Source organism: Pinus tabuliformis, chromosome 3_1, assembly GCF_031772625.1.
Source record: "Pinus tabuliformis cultivar Carrire ecotype Pingquan chromosome 3_1, CPIR1, whole genome shotgun sequence".
Taxonomy (NCBI): domain Eukaryota; kingdom Viridiplantae; phylum Streptophyta; class Pinopsida; order Pinales; family Pinaceae; genus Pinus; species Pinus tabuliformis.
The window spans coordinates 88,479,461-88,495,934 of NC_142301.1; the positions used below are offsets into that span (position 1 = coordinate 88,479,461).

The 16,474-nt window shown below is 40.5% G+C and overlaps 1 pseudogene; it reads right to left on the reverse strand.

Moving 5' to 3' along the window:
• Positions 1-427: 427 nt before the first annotated feature.
• Positions 428-16,474, reverse strand: part of LOC149185912 (uncharacterized) — a 61,349-nt pseudogene continuing 45,302 nt past the window's right edge.

The window sequence follows — 16,474 nt, forward strand, 5'->3', positions numbered from 1 at the left end:
CACAACATGCAAAAAACACAATCTATCGGGGCTTGGCCTTGACCCTCGAATAGTCGTCAAAACAGGAGACAATTGACTGAGCTTTGCACTTGGCTCTAGTCAATTTCTCAAATTTTTACAAGGCAACTTTCAAAATTTGACTTTTTACAATGGTGCTTTTGCACAATATGGTAAAAAAGAAATTACCCCTCCTCAAAGTAAAATTACTTTGAGCTACAATCTCTCCGAAAACAAATTACAACTAAAGTCTCCTTATTACTCCAAAATTTACAATCCTTAACATTTACAAATATCCCTTATTACTCCACAAAACATAAACTCCAAAATTAAAAAATCATGAGATTTCTTCAAAATACAATATGCATTATATTACAAAAAAAAACTTTATGATCCAAGCTGATAGGCTTCACTCTGGCTTCTTCTGGCTTTACATTGACAGGCTAACAGGCTTCACTCTGGCTTCATAAACAATATTGGCTACAGAATCCTTCTTTATTTGAGTAGCTTCACCCCTTAAGCAGATGTAATATATTTGGGTTGTTTCAGCTCCAAAATTTTCAAGAAAATGCAAAGTGAGACTTGCCACACCTTGAAATCGAGAATACTTTATTTCATATTCAATTTCTCCTTGAGTGTTTTCTGCCAATTCCCATTCCTGAACTGGTGCTATTTCTTGAGCATCTGAAAAATCAATGCCATCCCGGTTTATGAACGCTTGCATTCTTGAAGGACTCGTTCCTTCAGTACCACCAATAATAGAAATACTTTTTATCTTTACATCAGACGTGAATGGTATAAAAACAATTAGCTCTGGATCACCATCATTGCTCTCCAAAAACTCAGATGAATTATCCAAACGTTGTTCCTAGCTTTTGAAAATAGACTTTACACTTCCTACCACAGATTCATTTAATGCAGAAACATGGGGCGTGTCAATGTGCTTGTAAAGAGACCATTCGGAGCTGCAGTCGTGGTCAGTGAAGCGGTTATTTGAAATTGTGATATGTGTAGATCCTCTCACAGTATCAATGCAATAATGGCAGAACCGACGACACCGCCATTGTGGACAACAATACAAGCAGAAACAACAATATCATGGCCGCTTCTGTATCCAGTCGTGAGTTTCAAGCCAAACAGTGTTGAAGCGGAGCAGTAACAAAAATTCCAAAAAACAGGGGCAATTTTTGATAATACTAAAAAATGATTTTTAGATTTTAAAAATCTAAAATCAATGATAAAATTTATTTTCTTTTTTAAACAAAAACTGGACAATTTCCATACCAATCATTTGCCGGTCAATTGAATGGAGTTTTCCAGGACTTTGTTGAGCTGGAATATCCTCCTCACATCCACTGCATCATTACTGGAGCTCTGATACCACAATAATGGCAGAAGTGTCCTCAGACACATAATTTTATTAATCAGAAAAAACAATTACATAATTGATTTGCAAGAGTTTACACCCGAACAACCAAACACTCTTGCAATGAGCTATTTATAAGCTCCATGTCCTAACTACCTCTAATTATGGATCACTTATTAAATAACAAGTGTCCATTTACATTAAATGCTATTCAAACCAACTAGCTAACTAATCTCCTAAAATAGAGCCTAAGATACGACACATTTGGAGAGTCATATCTTGTTACAACAATATACTAATTTCTAATTGTCTCCATTAAATAATTAATCATTCTAGAATAATAATTATTAATTTAATTTCTTAAATTAATAATTATTTTATTTCAATTTTATTACCTATGATAATAAATTATTTTTGGATCATCTAACATGTACACATCAATAAACCTTCCTCAACCAATCATTCGTGTCACCTCATGTAATTGCCTTCTTCAACTCCATTTGTAGCTCAGCTTCAGGTATAGGTTCTAAACAAGATGACAAACTACTCTTTGTAGTTCAAATTCATAACCATACACTTGTTGACATCATACAAGCCATATGAATTATACACCTATTGACATCAATGACAACACTACAATTCCAATAAGCTCCCCCTTTGACAATGATGTCAACCTGAGCCTCCTTCCTGAACTTGACAACAGATGTTGAGTTTAACACTTTCTCCCCTTTCAACATCAATGACAAGGGACAATACATGGCAAGAAAAATGCATAGAAATACTAAGACATAATGCCATAAAAAACACACTCCCCCTGAGTTGTTGAAACACTCTCCTCTTGCATGAATGACCATGTTGATAGAATGATACCACTTGTTGTTCATATAAACATAGCAACAATAAACACATATGGATGATACAAATGATACCGCTTGTTTGAGGATGAAACAAAATCAGTTGCCAACATCTACAAGATAAGCATTAGAAAATGTGAAAATTTCATCTATCACAGCAAATGGAAATTATTTTTCTAATTGTTAATTTATTTAACAATTTATCTGCGGTCTGCTATGACAAACATCAAACAATTCACTTTTTGATTTTTACAAATAAATTGTAGAATAAAATAGCGTTGGAAACTGAGAAAATCTAGCACACACACACATAAAAATGAAATGGTTAGTTTTGGACAATCGTCCTCGAAAAAACTGGTGTAGCAACTGAGGGTTTTATTATATGTAGCAGTGATAAATTCTAAGTACACTATGGATGTCGAATACTGGCTATCTTGCAAAGAAAATATTGGAAAAAATAATTTGAAGGAAATTACCCTCTCTCCAGGCAATTTCGGCACTATATCGCTTCTGAAAAGTAAGTCGTCCAACTGGGCTTGGGCAGGCTCTGCGCCACTTTGAAGTTTCCTGCCACATGTGCTTCCTGGATCGTCTGCTAATCAATCCGTCCTGCCTACTGTTGGTTGGGAAAATGATTCTCCCGCACTTTGGGACTCCTTCTTTACCTATAGAACTGAAGACATCTTCCCATATCAGCAAATCAAACTGCCCTCTGAGGCTTCTTCGCTAGGACTGCTAAGCCTCCTGGGGAAACTTCAACCTCTCTGCAAATGCACTTGCTAGATCTAGAAAAATTCCTCCATCCTCACTATCTCTACCCCTCATTGTCTCTACTTCGATCTCTGGCTCTTTGGCAACTACTGTTGCTCTCAGAAAATCGATCTGCCAAGGAAATTGAACTACTTAAATGTGTTTTCCAAGTGCCCATCGAATTCTTCTTATAATCCCCTGTTGGGACTTCAACGACCAAGACTAAATATTAATCAAGGGCTAGGATCAGCTTGAAGTCTATTTGTGTGAGTTTCTAGACTATTCTAACCTTGACTTAATTAATTCTAATTAATTAACCAATTTTCCTAAGTTTAGACTTAGGAAACTATTGTAGCGGCTGTAGGTCTGTATCCAAATTTCGGAGCCTTCCTTGGTTTTACCCCTTGATGGTCACAAACGCTCAAGCTCATCCCATGAGCTCCTATTGAGTTTTCACACCCTTTTTGCTTGATCGATCACCAATCCTCTTTTGGCATGTTGATCATTATGTCATGCTTGCGAGTTTGTTTTGGCATTTTGAAGGTTTTCCTGGTGTGTATGAGTTGTTTTCGCTTTTTCAACATCGGTCACACTCACACAAAAAGTTGTAAACATTTTCATGCAAGTGTCATCATGGTCGTTCGAAGACATATTTCAAGTGTCGCACTTGTTGCTCTTAACCATTGAGTCAATTTCACTAAGCACATGTTGTCTTGTTGGTTTGAGGTGTCTTATCGCCGAGTCGTGCTAAGTGTGTGATCACATTGTCATGTATGCACAAGTACACTTGCTTCCACACTCAGTGAATTTTCTCGAAAATATGTCAACCGAACAACCCTCCGTCAACCGAACTCGATCTTAGTGACCTTGCATTGCTGCCCAGTGTTGGGTTGTGTTATATTCTTTCCATGACTAACCTACGGAGTTAACTAGGGGGTTAGAGCGAGGGCAGAGCCCCCCCTTCGTTGCGCCAATTGCATAGTGAGGGGGTCACAGGGGGGTTTGAGGGGGGTGGGTAGCTCCCCTCTACGGGGTCTAGGGCAGTGCCCAAGGAATTTTTTTTGGACCCTACATTAGGTTGGGCGAACCTACCTATGGTTTTTGGTCCACGATTTTCGACACAATGGTTTTTGATCCATGGTATTGGATGCTTTGACATGTATAAATATGTATTGTAACATTGAAAGGAATGTAATGAAAAATCAAGCTGGTAGTCCCAGTTTTGGGATCCAGGGAAAATCTCTGTGTATATGTGTTTTATGTGTTATGCTCTCGCATTGTTTATTTTATGTGTTTTAGAATTCGTATGCAGGTAATTTTTGTATGGGGTTCAAACCTACATTTGGTATCAGAGCTATTTTGGCTTCAAGGGGACGCCTTTATTGCTAAGGTGCTTCGCTCGGGCTTGTGGTAGACCCTATTCAGTGGGAGATCTGCTGGATCGATTCTGGTGGTGAAAGAAGATGGCGAGTAGTGGAAAGATAGAGATCAATAAATTTAATGGTTAGAGTTTTGAGTTATGGAAACTCGAGATGGAGGATCTGTTGGTGGATAAAGATCAGTGGATCGCGATCGATCCAAGTACTAAACCAATGGGAATGTTCGATGAAAAATGGAAGAAGTTGGATCGAAAGGCAAAGAGCACAATACGATTGTGTGTCTCAGATTCAGTATTGCTGAATGTATCAGGGGAAGCTATGACAAAGGCTTTGTGGGACAAGTTAGGGACTTTGTACCAATCTAAGTCTCTGATGAATAACCTGTTCTTACGGAAAAATCTATATAACTTGAGGATGAAAGATGGAGACTTGGTGACAGAGCATCTGAACGCAGTTAATACTATGGTAATTCAATTATTGTCTGTTGATATTAAAATTTCAGATGAAGATAAGTGCATCGGTTTGTTGTGTTCTCTACTAGATTCGTGGGATAATCTAGTTATTGCAATAGGTAGCAATGCAACTGCCTTGCAGTTTGATGAAATAGTCTCATCCTTGCTGACGGAGGAGATGAGATGGAAAAATATGGAGAGCCAGAATGGTGATGCCTTGTCTGTACGAGGATGGTCCCAGAACAGAAACAAAAATAAGTCATTGAGTGGGAGATCTAAATGTAGAGGGAGATCTAAATATCCAGGAAAACTTGTAAAGGTGGTGCACTGGAAATGTGGAAAGGAAGGGCACTACAAAAGGGACTGTAAATCTAAAGCTCCTGACAAAGGAAAGGGATCTGATGATGCTTCTTCTGTAGAGGCGAAAACCACCTTAGATGAAGGTGGCGATGTGTACTTGGCTTCTTCAAGTACACATGTAGATCATGAGGCATGGTTGATTGACTCAGGTGCATCATTTCACTTCACTCCCCATAGAGTGGTTCTGCGAGTATGATAAATACGATGGTGGTGATGTCTTCTTAGGGGATGATAGGAAGGCTAGAATCATTGGTCGCAGAAAAGTAAAGTTGAAGTTGTAAGGTGGAAGGGTTAGAACACTTTCGGGTGTTCTGCATATTTCTGCATTAACCAGAAATCTGATTTTTGTAAGCAAGATGGATGATGCAAGTGTGAAAACAGTGTTTGAGAAGGATACCTGCAAGATGGTTCAAGGAGCATTGGTCTTGATGCAGGGAGTTCGGACTGGAACTTTGTACAAGCTGCAAGGTAGCACTATTGTTGATGGGTGCAATAGTTCTGTGGTTCCTGAAAGTGGAGCAGAAAATCTAGTGGTCTATGGAGAGAAGACCATGTTGTGGTATCAAAGGCTTGGACATATTGGAGAGAAGGGCCTTCGAATGCTTCATGGTAAAGGTATGGTAGAAGGTATGAGCAATAGCTCTCTGGATTTTGATTTCTGTGAAAATTGTCTATATGGGAAGTAGAATCGGGTGAGTTTCCCCTCTGGTGGTAAGAGGGTGAAACAGATATTAAAGCTTGTGCACAATGATGTGTTTGGGCCTGTGAAGGTTCCATCACTGGGTAAGTCTGTGTACTATGTATCATTTATAGATGACTTCTCAAGGAATACATGGATATATTTCCTTAAGAAGAAATATGAAGTCTTTGACAGGTTTAAAGAATTTAAGGCTCTGGTGGAAAACCAGACAGAGAAGAAGATAAAGGTGTCGAGGATAGATAATGGTGGAGAGTTTTGCAGTAAGGAATTTGAAGAATTCTATAAGAAGTGTGGTATAGCACGACAGAAGACTACTCCATATACACCTCAGCAAAATGGAGTTGCAGAAAGAATGAACAAGATGTTGATGGAAAGGGCAAGAAGCATGCTCAGTGGTGTCAGGTTAGGATAGGAATTCTGGGGAGAGGCGGTGGAGACAACATGTTACCTGGTCAACAAATCACCTTCATCAGCGTTGGAGGATAAGAATCCATAAGAGGTATGGATTGGTAAGAAACCCTCTCTTTCACATCTGAGGGTTTTTGGATGTGATGCATATGTACATGTTCCAAAGGAGAAATGAACCAAGTTGGATAGTAAATCTAAAAAGTGCATCTTTATTGGGTATAAGGATGGTTTAAAGGGTTATAAGCTTTGGAACCAAGCAACAAGGAAGGTTGTGTATAGCCAAGATGTGGTGTTCAGAGAGGTGAAAGATGTTATTAAACATGAAGTCCAACCAAAGGAACCTGAGAAGATAGAATTTGAGCTAAAGGAGGAAGAATCATACTCTACAGCAGAGGATGAATCAGAAGATGAAGAGCCACAAACTCCGGGTGTAAGAAGATAAGTTCAAGAAAGAAGGCAGCCAGAAAGGTATAGTCCATCTGCTTTTTGTTCAAATTTTGCTTTATCTATTACTGATGATGATCCTAGAGCTGTGAAGGAAGCAATAGATTCAGAGGATGGAAAACTCTAGAAAGAGGCCATGGTTGATGAAATGGCATCTTTGCACAAAATTGAGGCTTGGGATCTGGTAGAGTTTTCGGCTGGAAGGAAACCCATTAGCAACAAATGGGTGTTTAAGAAGAAGACAAATGCAGAAGGAAAGGTGGAGAAATACAAAGCTTGGTTGGTAGCAAAAGGTTATTCCCAGGTGCCAGGAATTGATTTTGGTGATATTTTTTCTCCTGTTGCCAAGGTAACTTCTATTAGATTACTTTTATCTGTTGCTGCTACTTTTGAGTTTGAGGTAGAACAGATGGATGTGAAGACAACATTTCTTCACGGGGATTTGGAAGAGGAGATCTACATGAAGCAACCTGAAGGCTTTGCGGTGAAGGGTAAGAAAGAACTAGTATGCAAGTTAAAGAAGTCTTTGTATGGGTTAAAACAGTCACCAAGGATGTGGTATCATAAATTTGATACATTTATACGGGGACTTGGCTTCACCAAAAGCAAAGCAGATCACTGTGTGTATTTTAAATTAATTGGTGACCGTGTTATTTATCTGGTATTGTATGTGGATGATATATTGTTGGTTGGAAATGACAAAGAAATTATCCAGGATTTGAAGACCCAATTGTCCTCCAAATTTGACATGAAAGATCTTGGTGCTGCAAACTATATTTTGGGCATGGAAATTAAAAGAGATCGAGCAAAGAGGAAGCTCTGGTTAAACCAAAGGAAGTATGTTGAGACAATACTGCAGATGTTTAATATGCAGGATAGTAAACCGATGAAGGTTCCTATTCCTGTAGGTGTAAAGTTGTCTGTTGAATAGTGTCCTAAGACACAAGAAGAGGAAGAGGATATGTCCCATGTTCCATATGCAAGTGCAGTTGGTAGCCTGATGTATGCAATGGTTTGTACTAGACTAGACATTGCACATGCAGTGGGAGTATTGAGCAGGTTTATGTCAAAACTAGGGAAGGAGCATTGGACAACAGTGAAGCGGGTTTTCAGGTATTTGTGTGGCACTAGTGATTATGGTTTGTGCTACCAAGGAAGACTAAGATTGGACAGAGTTTTGGATATTCGTGGCTTTCTTGATGCAGACTGGGCTGGAGATTTGGATCAAAGTAGATCTACAAGTGGGTATGTGTTTAACCTATTTGGAGGCGCAGTTAGCTGGCTGAGTAAGAAACAATCTGTAGTGGAACTATCAACTACAAAGGCAGAATACATTGAAGCCATTCATGCAAGCAAGGAAGCAGTTTGGTTGCAGATATTGTGTTCAAGTATGGGGTTAGTACAGGGAGTTATAAGGATAGACTGTGACAGCCAAAGTGCACTTTTCTTGGCAAAGAACCCTGCTTATCATTCAAAGACAAAGCACATTGATGTTTAGTATCACTTTGTGAGGGATATGATAGAAGACAAAAAGGTGTTGCTGGTAAAGGTGGACACTTTGAAGAATACTGTGGATACATTGACAAAATCTGTGATCTCTGAGAAGTTCTCCTGGTGTAGAGAAACAATGGGCATTTCAAGGCTAGAAAAATGACTAAGCTCTCCTATGGTCCCTGGTGGAAAGAAAACAACAAGTGGGAGAATGTTGGGTTGTGTTATATTCTTTCCACGACTAACCTATGGAGTTAAACGGGGGGTTAGAGGGGGCAGAGCCCCCCCTTCGTTGCGCCAATTGTGTAGTGGGGGGTTTGAGGGGGGCAGGCAACTCTCCTTTATGGGGTTCGGGGCAGTGCCCCGGTAAATTTTATTTTGGACCCTATATTAGGTTGGGCAGACCTACCTATGGTTTTTGGTCCATGGTTTTGGACACGATGGTTTTCGGTCCATGGTATTGGATGCTTCAGCATGTATAAATATGTATTGTAATATTGAAAGGAATATAATGACAAATCAAGTTGCTAGTCCTGGTTTTGGGATCCAGGGGAAAATCTTTGTGTATATGTGTTTTATGGTTATGCTCTCGCATTGTTTATTTTCTATGTTTTAGAATTCGTATGCAGGTAATTTCTATACGGGGTTCAAACCTACACCAAAAACTGCAATGATCTTGAGGTTGTCCTTCGGGCAGCCTGCTTTGGGCAATTCTGGAAATGAGCCAGCTGACTGACTCCCATAATTACACAGAAGTTGTCCTAGAAACTGATCCAGTCAACGCTTCCTACAAGACCTCCCATCAAGGTTCTCACTGGTCAAATGGAAGAAATGAGTTGAGCTATGACCCAGGGCTGTACTGATCTCCAAAATTACATAGAGTTGTCCTCCACCTGCCCTTCTTCCCCACTCTACAACTTGCGTAGATCTTTCCTTGACCATCCCTTCTTCCCCACTCTGCAACCAACCTAAGAATTGCACAGAGCTATCCTTGACCAACCCTTCTTCCCCACTCTACAACCAACCCAGGAATTGTGTAGAGTTTTCCTTGACCAACCCTTCTTCCCTGCTCTGCAAACATTCGAGAAACTGTGCTATCAGGGAGGTTTCCCTGCTGACCTGCTCCGCTCACTCAGAAAACTACGTAGAACTGGCTATCACCAACCCTTCTTCCCTGCTTTGCAATTAGCCCAAAAATTGCATAGAATTGTTTAGGCCCGGACTGTCTCCCAAGATTGTGCAATTTTGACCACTAACTCCTATAGCCTGATCTTGTTCTCCTAAAAAATACATGGATTTTTCTACCATTGCCTCCGGCTGCCCGCACTGTCTTCCCCGAAGAAATTACGCAAGTCCCAGTTGGATGACCTGCCCACTACTCCCATTGAAAATTGCACAGATTGGCCTAGCAACTCCCCAACACCACACCTGGCCTTCCTCCCGAAAACTGTGCAATCTTGCCTCCTAGCCGTGTTTTTCCCTGCAACTATCACTGTTGTCCTAAATTGCGAAATTTTGTCTCCCAAGGACATCTGCGCAGTTTTTCCTGATAGTGCTCTAGAGCCTTACATCCTGGCTTGAGTTGTGCTCTGTGCAGTTTCAGTGCCTTGTTCCTCTCCCGATCACTTGCACCGAAATGGAAAACAATGCATCATGATAAACGAGGATATTTTTGGATTTGATTTTGTCTCATCATGAGTGATTGCAGGAATAGGTACATCGATGAAACATGACAAAACGACAAACGAGATGGTAAAGAGGTGCATCCTAGAAGACTTGCTCGCAGTCGATTGAACACATGAAGCACATCGAGCAAGCGAGCGAAAGGGACACATTCACATGCACCATCAAGCAAAGACCAAGACCATCGAAGACCCCGCACACTTTTCCATGTGGAGGTGAAGACATATTACACCAAGAGCATACCATCACTTAGCAGCACAAAAGCTCGACACTGACACCACAGTTAGCCAATACATGTCAACAATGTCATGTCGACTTGTGTCATGAGTTGTCTCGACCACATCACTTCTATGGGCCATACTTGTTGTAATCAATGTAATGTATGTGGAAGCCCAAGAGACCCACATTTGAAGTTGAAGAGTCATGTAAAGTCGAAAAGTCATAAGAAGTCAAACATTCATGAGGGAAGTAGAAGAGTCACAAGGGTTAGTTATACCCCCTTAGCTATATATACCCCCTCATTGTATGAGCAAATGTCTCTTCACCTTGGCTCCTCCCACATAGCCTTGAGAGTATGTAGTATGTTCTTTGAGGAGCGAGGAGTGGCTCCAATGTCCCACCACTGGGGTTAGTGATGTATGGTGTACAAATGTGTCTTGGATCTTTTGTTTAATTCAGAAGTCTATCTCAGGACAACACGTTTTCACACATGTTCTGTATCCGTTTGTAAGACTATTCTTTAAAAATTTGTAATGCATGTTTTCTTAACCTATTATAAGATTGTTGAACTACATCGATTATTTTAGTACTCATATTGTTGAAGTTGTGTTGTATTGTTTATCGATGTTGTCCCATCCATGTGGACTACTCCACCAGACATTAAACAAACCATCTTTGTGTTGTCTTGATTTTAACAACCGTCACCCCCATGTGGACTGTTCTACTGGATGGTGTACATGTTTTCCCTTGAACTTTGGTTTTCACGACTACTGCATCTGTTGTGGACTATTCCGCTGGATGCTGGACAAACCCTTGTGGTTGTTCGTGTGTGTTTCTTCCTGGGTTGGGACTATTCCCTCTCATCAAGATGCTCACTTTACTTTCCCCCTTTGACATTAAGAGAACTTGGACACAGAGTTACATTACGCACTCACCAGGCACACTCACCTCACTTTCTTGAAGTTACAAGCATAACACTCTCATGTGTCGAACAACAAGAGTAAGGCAAATCTCTAAGATAATGGCAACAGGGCCATCATACTAGATGGGACTCCTACACCAAACGGTGTGAGGTATAATTGGAATTCACATCGGGGAGATCCCCTTTGCTAGCGAATCCAACACCATCAACAGAAACATTAAAAAATAGGTTAATAATCTAATTAAGTCATCTCTAGGAGGAATTTCCAAAAACGATTTATGGGTTATTTGTTGATTTGGGGTAGCATCGGATGTGCTCTAGCCACAAAAATTGGTGGAGAGGCTAAAGCACATGATATCTCCAATACCCAGAAATGGTTTGGGTAGAATCTAACCAATTTGGGAGATATTAAAATAATTAATATTTTTAATGGAGTCCCTATGTCTAAACTTAGGGAAAATAAAATATTGATGTGAATTAATATAAAACAGAGTTAGAATGGTACAAAAGCCATGGATCAAGCCAGATCTAATCTTAGCGATTGATTAGGGACTTAATCTCGGTCATTGAATTGTCAACGAGAAAAGTATAAAAGGAGGCTTCAGGGTCACTTGGAGAATACACCGAGTTGATCAAGAATGCAATTTTCTGGGGCAGGGCTTGCTGAGGAAATTGAAGGAGTGATCAGAGTTGCAGCTAAGGGGTAGTGAATGCAGTAGAAAAGAGGCAGAGATAGTGCCGGGAGCATCAACACAGAAGCCAGGAGAGGGTTGACGCAGAGCCAACTAGAGGCCACGCAGAAGCAGCCATAAGCCACGCAGAGGCAGTCAGGAGTTGTGCAGAGCTTGAGGAGGTCCAACATGGGAGACGTAGAGGCAGTCAGGAGATGCGCAGAGCCTGAGGAGGGCCAACATGGGAGACGCAGAGGCTCCAGAGGCTGATGCAGAGACTAGAGAGGTTGATGTTGGGCCAAAGAGGCTAACGCTAGGCCAGAGAGGCTAACGCAGACCCTAGAGGTTGACACTGGGAGATTTCGTGGGGAAGATTGGGGTTGATATCTATCTTCGACTGAGAGGTACTACTGCTGAGGGAATTCTCTATTGGGTGGACCATTTCTGGCACCCAACTTGTATTCTGAAACTGCTTAATAATAAAACCGTCAGATAGCTGCACCGATTTTCCTACATTGGGTTTTTCTGGGGACATTAGTCCAAAAATAACAGTGTCACTTGTGTGCTTGTTTTTTTCCTTCATTTGATGATCTGTATGTGTAGAGACTGTACTTATATTTATTTTCAGTATTTACATGGTAAATAACTTGTTAATTAATAGAACAAGTAGGAATAAATAAACCAGAAAGTACATGAAGGATTTCTAATAGTTAGACTTAGAAATTCCAACATTATGGAGATCTCATGTATTCTAGACTCTCCACCAAGTTTCGTGACTAGAACACATCCGATGCTATAAAAACTAATAGAAACAAGATGACTCTTGTTGGAAAACTCTATGGAAAGAAGATATAGGGTTGTGCTAGCCAACACCATGCTGAACCATCACTGAATACTGCCGATACCAATTGATATGCAAAGAAAAAAAATGATTAGCACTTCATGCCAACACCATGTACTCCCTTCAACTGTTAGGTTGAACATGCTCCCCCTGTACATGTAATGGGGCTACAAACAAATTTACGTTGATGTACATCACATTTTGCTACTACAAATGCCTCTTTGATATATGCAAGAGACCATTAATCATACCAAGACTCCTTGCAACTATGAACAAATGATGAACATGATATTACAAGGCTTCATAAGAGTGATACATGGCCATATCAATGATAAATACATGAATGATAAAGGGCTCCTCAAATGTACATAAGAGTTCTCTACATGGTTGTTACATCAATGAAGCTCCTCTATGCATGGTTGGTATAAAATTTTCAACCGACTTGTCAATGATAACATATACATATATATCGCTGAAAATGTACCCTTAAACTCATGAAAAGATATATGGTGCTGCTACAAATACATGGATAAAAGTAAATAAGAGAATGACAAGTAAATCAAGCAAACCTCAAACCATTCATAGCTCCCTTCAAAGCTCATTATACATCCAATAGGCAAGTTGATCTTGCAAACCTGAATATGCATGAGGCTCGTGAGCATACCATGTTGTTGCTACTCATCTCCACCAACTAATCATGATTCCATATGCTGCAACCATACATTCCCCATGAGGTTATGCACCTCACATGCACTTATGTAGCCAATCATGAATATGCATCAAATCATTATGAACTGTAGAAGGGGTTGCTCTCTCTTACTCAAAATCTGAAGAGGAAGAGGCTCTCCTTGACCTCTTATTTCTGCTCACTCTTCCCTTTAGCACATATACATTTCCTAGGCCCTGGCTCCTATCGCTATCAGCGTCTTTGAACCTTCTTTCTGGATGAGGCAACCTTTGGAGTTGAATACCACTTCCTTGCCTCCATCTACCATCTAGTTCACGCTCAAAATATTGTGCTTTAGACCCTCAATGAATCACACATTAGTTGCATTGGTATTCTTGTCACAAGGTTGGCCTTTCCTTTCACCAACACTCTTGTTGGTTCATTGCCTTAAAAAAATAACGTGGCCACTCTTGGTTCTCTTCGGAAAGAGAAATATGCTCCTGTCTCCTGACATATGGTGGGAGCATACATATCAATACACCACCTATGATCATCACCACGCGAGTAAAGGGAAATACCACACTTTCCTAATTGCTCCTCCTTTTTCTTCCACACGATCCTCGACTGATTCTTTAATAGAGTACTCTCCTTTGTCTTTATTTAGGTCTACTATGAGTCTTCCACTCCTTTTGACTAGATGGTGTGAAGAATTTGACAACTTGCCATCTTTGACCATATGCTTGAAATTGTGGCACACATAACACTCCACATGACCAAGTGTTGTAGCGACTACAACCATCCTCCAAAATTTTTCCTTAGCTTTGTTTTGGAGCCTCCCTACCAACCATCCTTAGCAGCATGTCTTGCACTGCCCAGGTACTTACACTTTCAGTTGAGTTATTTGGCTTATCAGCTTGTGTTCGCTAACTTGTTTGCCTTTCACCTACAAGGTGACTTCCCGAGACTTGGTCTTCAACTGGTTCTTGTGCTGGCTTGGGGAATTGCGTAGAACTGGAGGGAAACCAACCTTTCTCTCCAGAATTGTGTAGAACTGGAGGGAAACTAGTCTTGCTCTCCAGAATTGCGTAGAGCATCAATGATCCGAGTTGATTCAACTTCCAGATTTAACCAAGATATTTTACTTCTGTGATGTCGTTAGAATTGCATTTAAAAGAGCATAAATGAACATATATGCATGCTGTAAAGAAGAGGGAACATGACAAGAATCAATAAAATAAAACACAAGACATTGATAACGGAGTTTGTCTAGGAGGGACTACATCTTTGCACCTCGGTGTCAAGATGGTGTAGGCCGCTGCATTAAGTGCTGGAAAGAGTGATGATGTACATGAATGTGTTTTCTCTATCATGCAAGGAATATGCCCTCATACAGGAGTGGCTCCACGACATGTTCCCCTGTAGGAATTCTCATTCACAAAAGGACTCCTATCAGCACGACATAATTTCACGTATGATAATAATGAGCATCCCACCAACATGGAATCAAAGGGATCTCAATTCAAACATACATGGCAACACATGAGTATCCCGTCAACATGGCGACAAAGGGATCTCAATAAAAACATGACAATAAGTACATCTCACATCAAGAACAAAACAAGATCCCACATCAAACATCAAACAGGGATCTATATAACACAATGCATCTCAAGCAAAGAGACTAAGAAGTACATGATCACACTGCATATACCTCACATAAAGGAGTTATCTGAAGAAGAGGATGATAAACTGTTGGATCTGGATGTACCATCAATCTCACGGCATCGAATATCATGGAAGTCGTTGCTCACACATTGAATGTTGACACCTGCACTCCACTTGAAAAGTGGCCGAAAAATGGAATGATCAAATGGAAAATATGATTACACCATCAGATTTGTAGCGTCGAATAGTGTAAAATCGACTGTCAAATTTCTAAATTTTGACAAAGTGAAAATCTAGGGCTACAAGAATATTTTAGATTCCCCTAGATTCCTCAAAGATTCCCTCCTTTGGGTCATCTGAAGATCTGCTGCTCAGATCAAAATTCTGTCTGCGCCATCAAGATCCTTGCAAAATTTTGAGAAGAATGAGTATGAAGTTGGTTGCATTCTGACTTTGGCAAATTTCAACTTCCACGGAATCTAGAAGATTCCCTCAAGATTCTCCTCTGTTGGGAATCTGAAAATCTGCTGCTCAAAAGGCGAATCTGACCTTGCCATTGTGTTCCTTGCAAAAAATTGAGAAAAATGAACGTAGACTTGATTACATTCTGATAAAATTAATTTTTACCTCCAAGGGAATCTTTTAGATTCCTCTCTACATTAGGGAATATTCTATCTCGAAATGCGTGTCAAAGTTCCACCTCCTGGAACTGCATCATGGTTCCACCTGGGCATGGTTCCACTGCATGAAACTTCGTTTCCATTCTCTGTTCTGTTGGCTCACTCTTCATTCACTGTTCTTTGTTCTCCTCTGTGCGAATGAGTGAGGAAGGATTAAATATATTTTTCGGGCGGGGTTTACAACACAAGGTGGTTTGGCCAGTTTTTTAGGGTGTATGGTTTGAGGCAAGGAGGTTGGGGGATCAAATCTCGACCTCTCCCAAAATACATTGGAACTTTTTGGCGTGTTTTTAAATTTGGTAACAATTATATCTTAATGTTTTGGGTGCATTTGTTGTGGGTGGAGTAATGCGTCGTGTATTGGAGTTTGGGTGTTGTTGTGTGGGCACCTGAGTGGTGGGCCGGCTGGGCGGGTTGAAACCCCGCCACCCATGATTCAATTATTATATGGTATGGTGGGGCGTGGGTGGGTCCACCAGAGGTGGCCCACCCACTTTCGTTTGATTTTAATACAAAACGTTAACGTAATGTTGTTATGCGTTTGGTTGGGCGGGGGTCACGGACCTTCGGCCTTTTTTTAAGTAAAAATTTGTTTTTAATGTTATGTTTTGGGAGGAGGGGTGACGGCGGTCATGGCCCACCACCTCAATATATATATATTTTTTTAATTTTCGTTTTTATAGAAAAAAATGGTTATTTTAAAATCTAACGAAAATAAGGGTCATTGGACATTTTAAAGAGGCAACAATTTCGCTCGCTCTCGGGAGCTAAGTTTCCTCACCGGTTGACGGTGAATTTGTAGGACACTTAAACCTAGTCCACGGGCCAACTTTGACCAAAAATTTGACTGGCTCTTTCTCCCTCATATGAGCTTAGATTTGAGTGTCGTTCGCACCATTGGAATCAGGGCGACAAGCACTTCGAT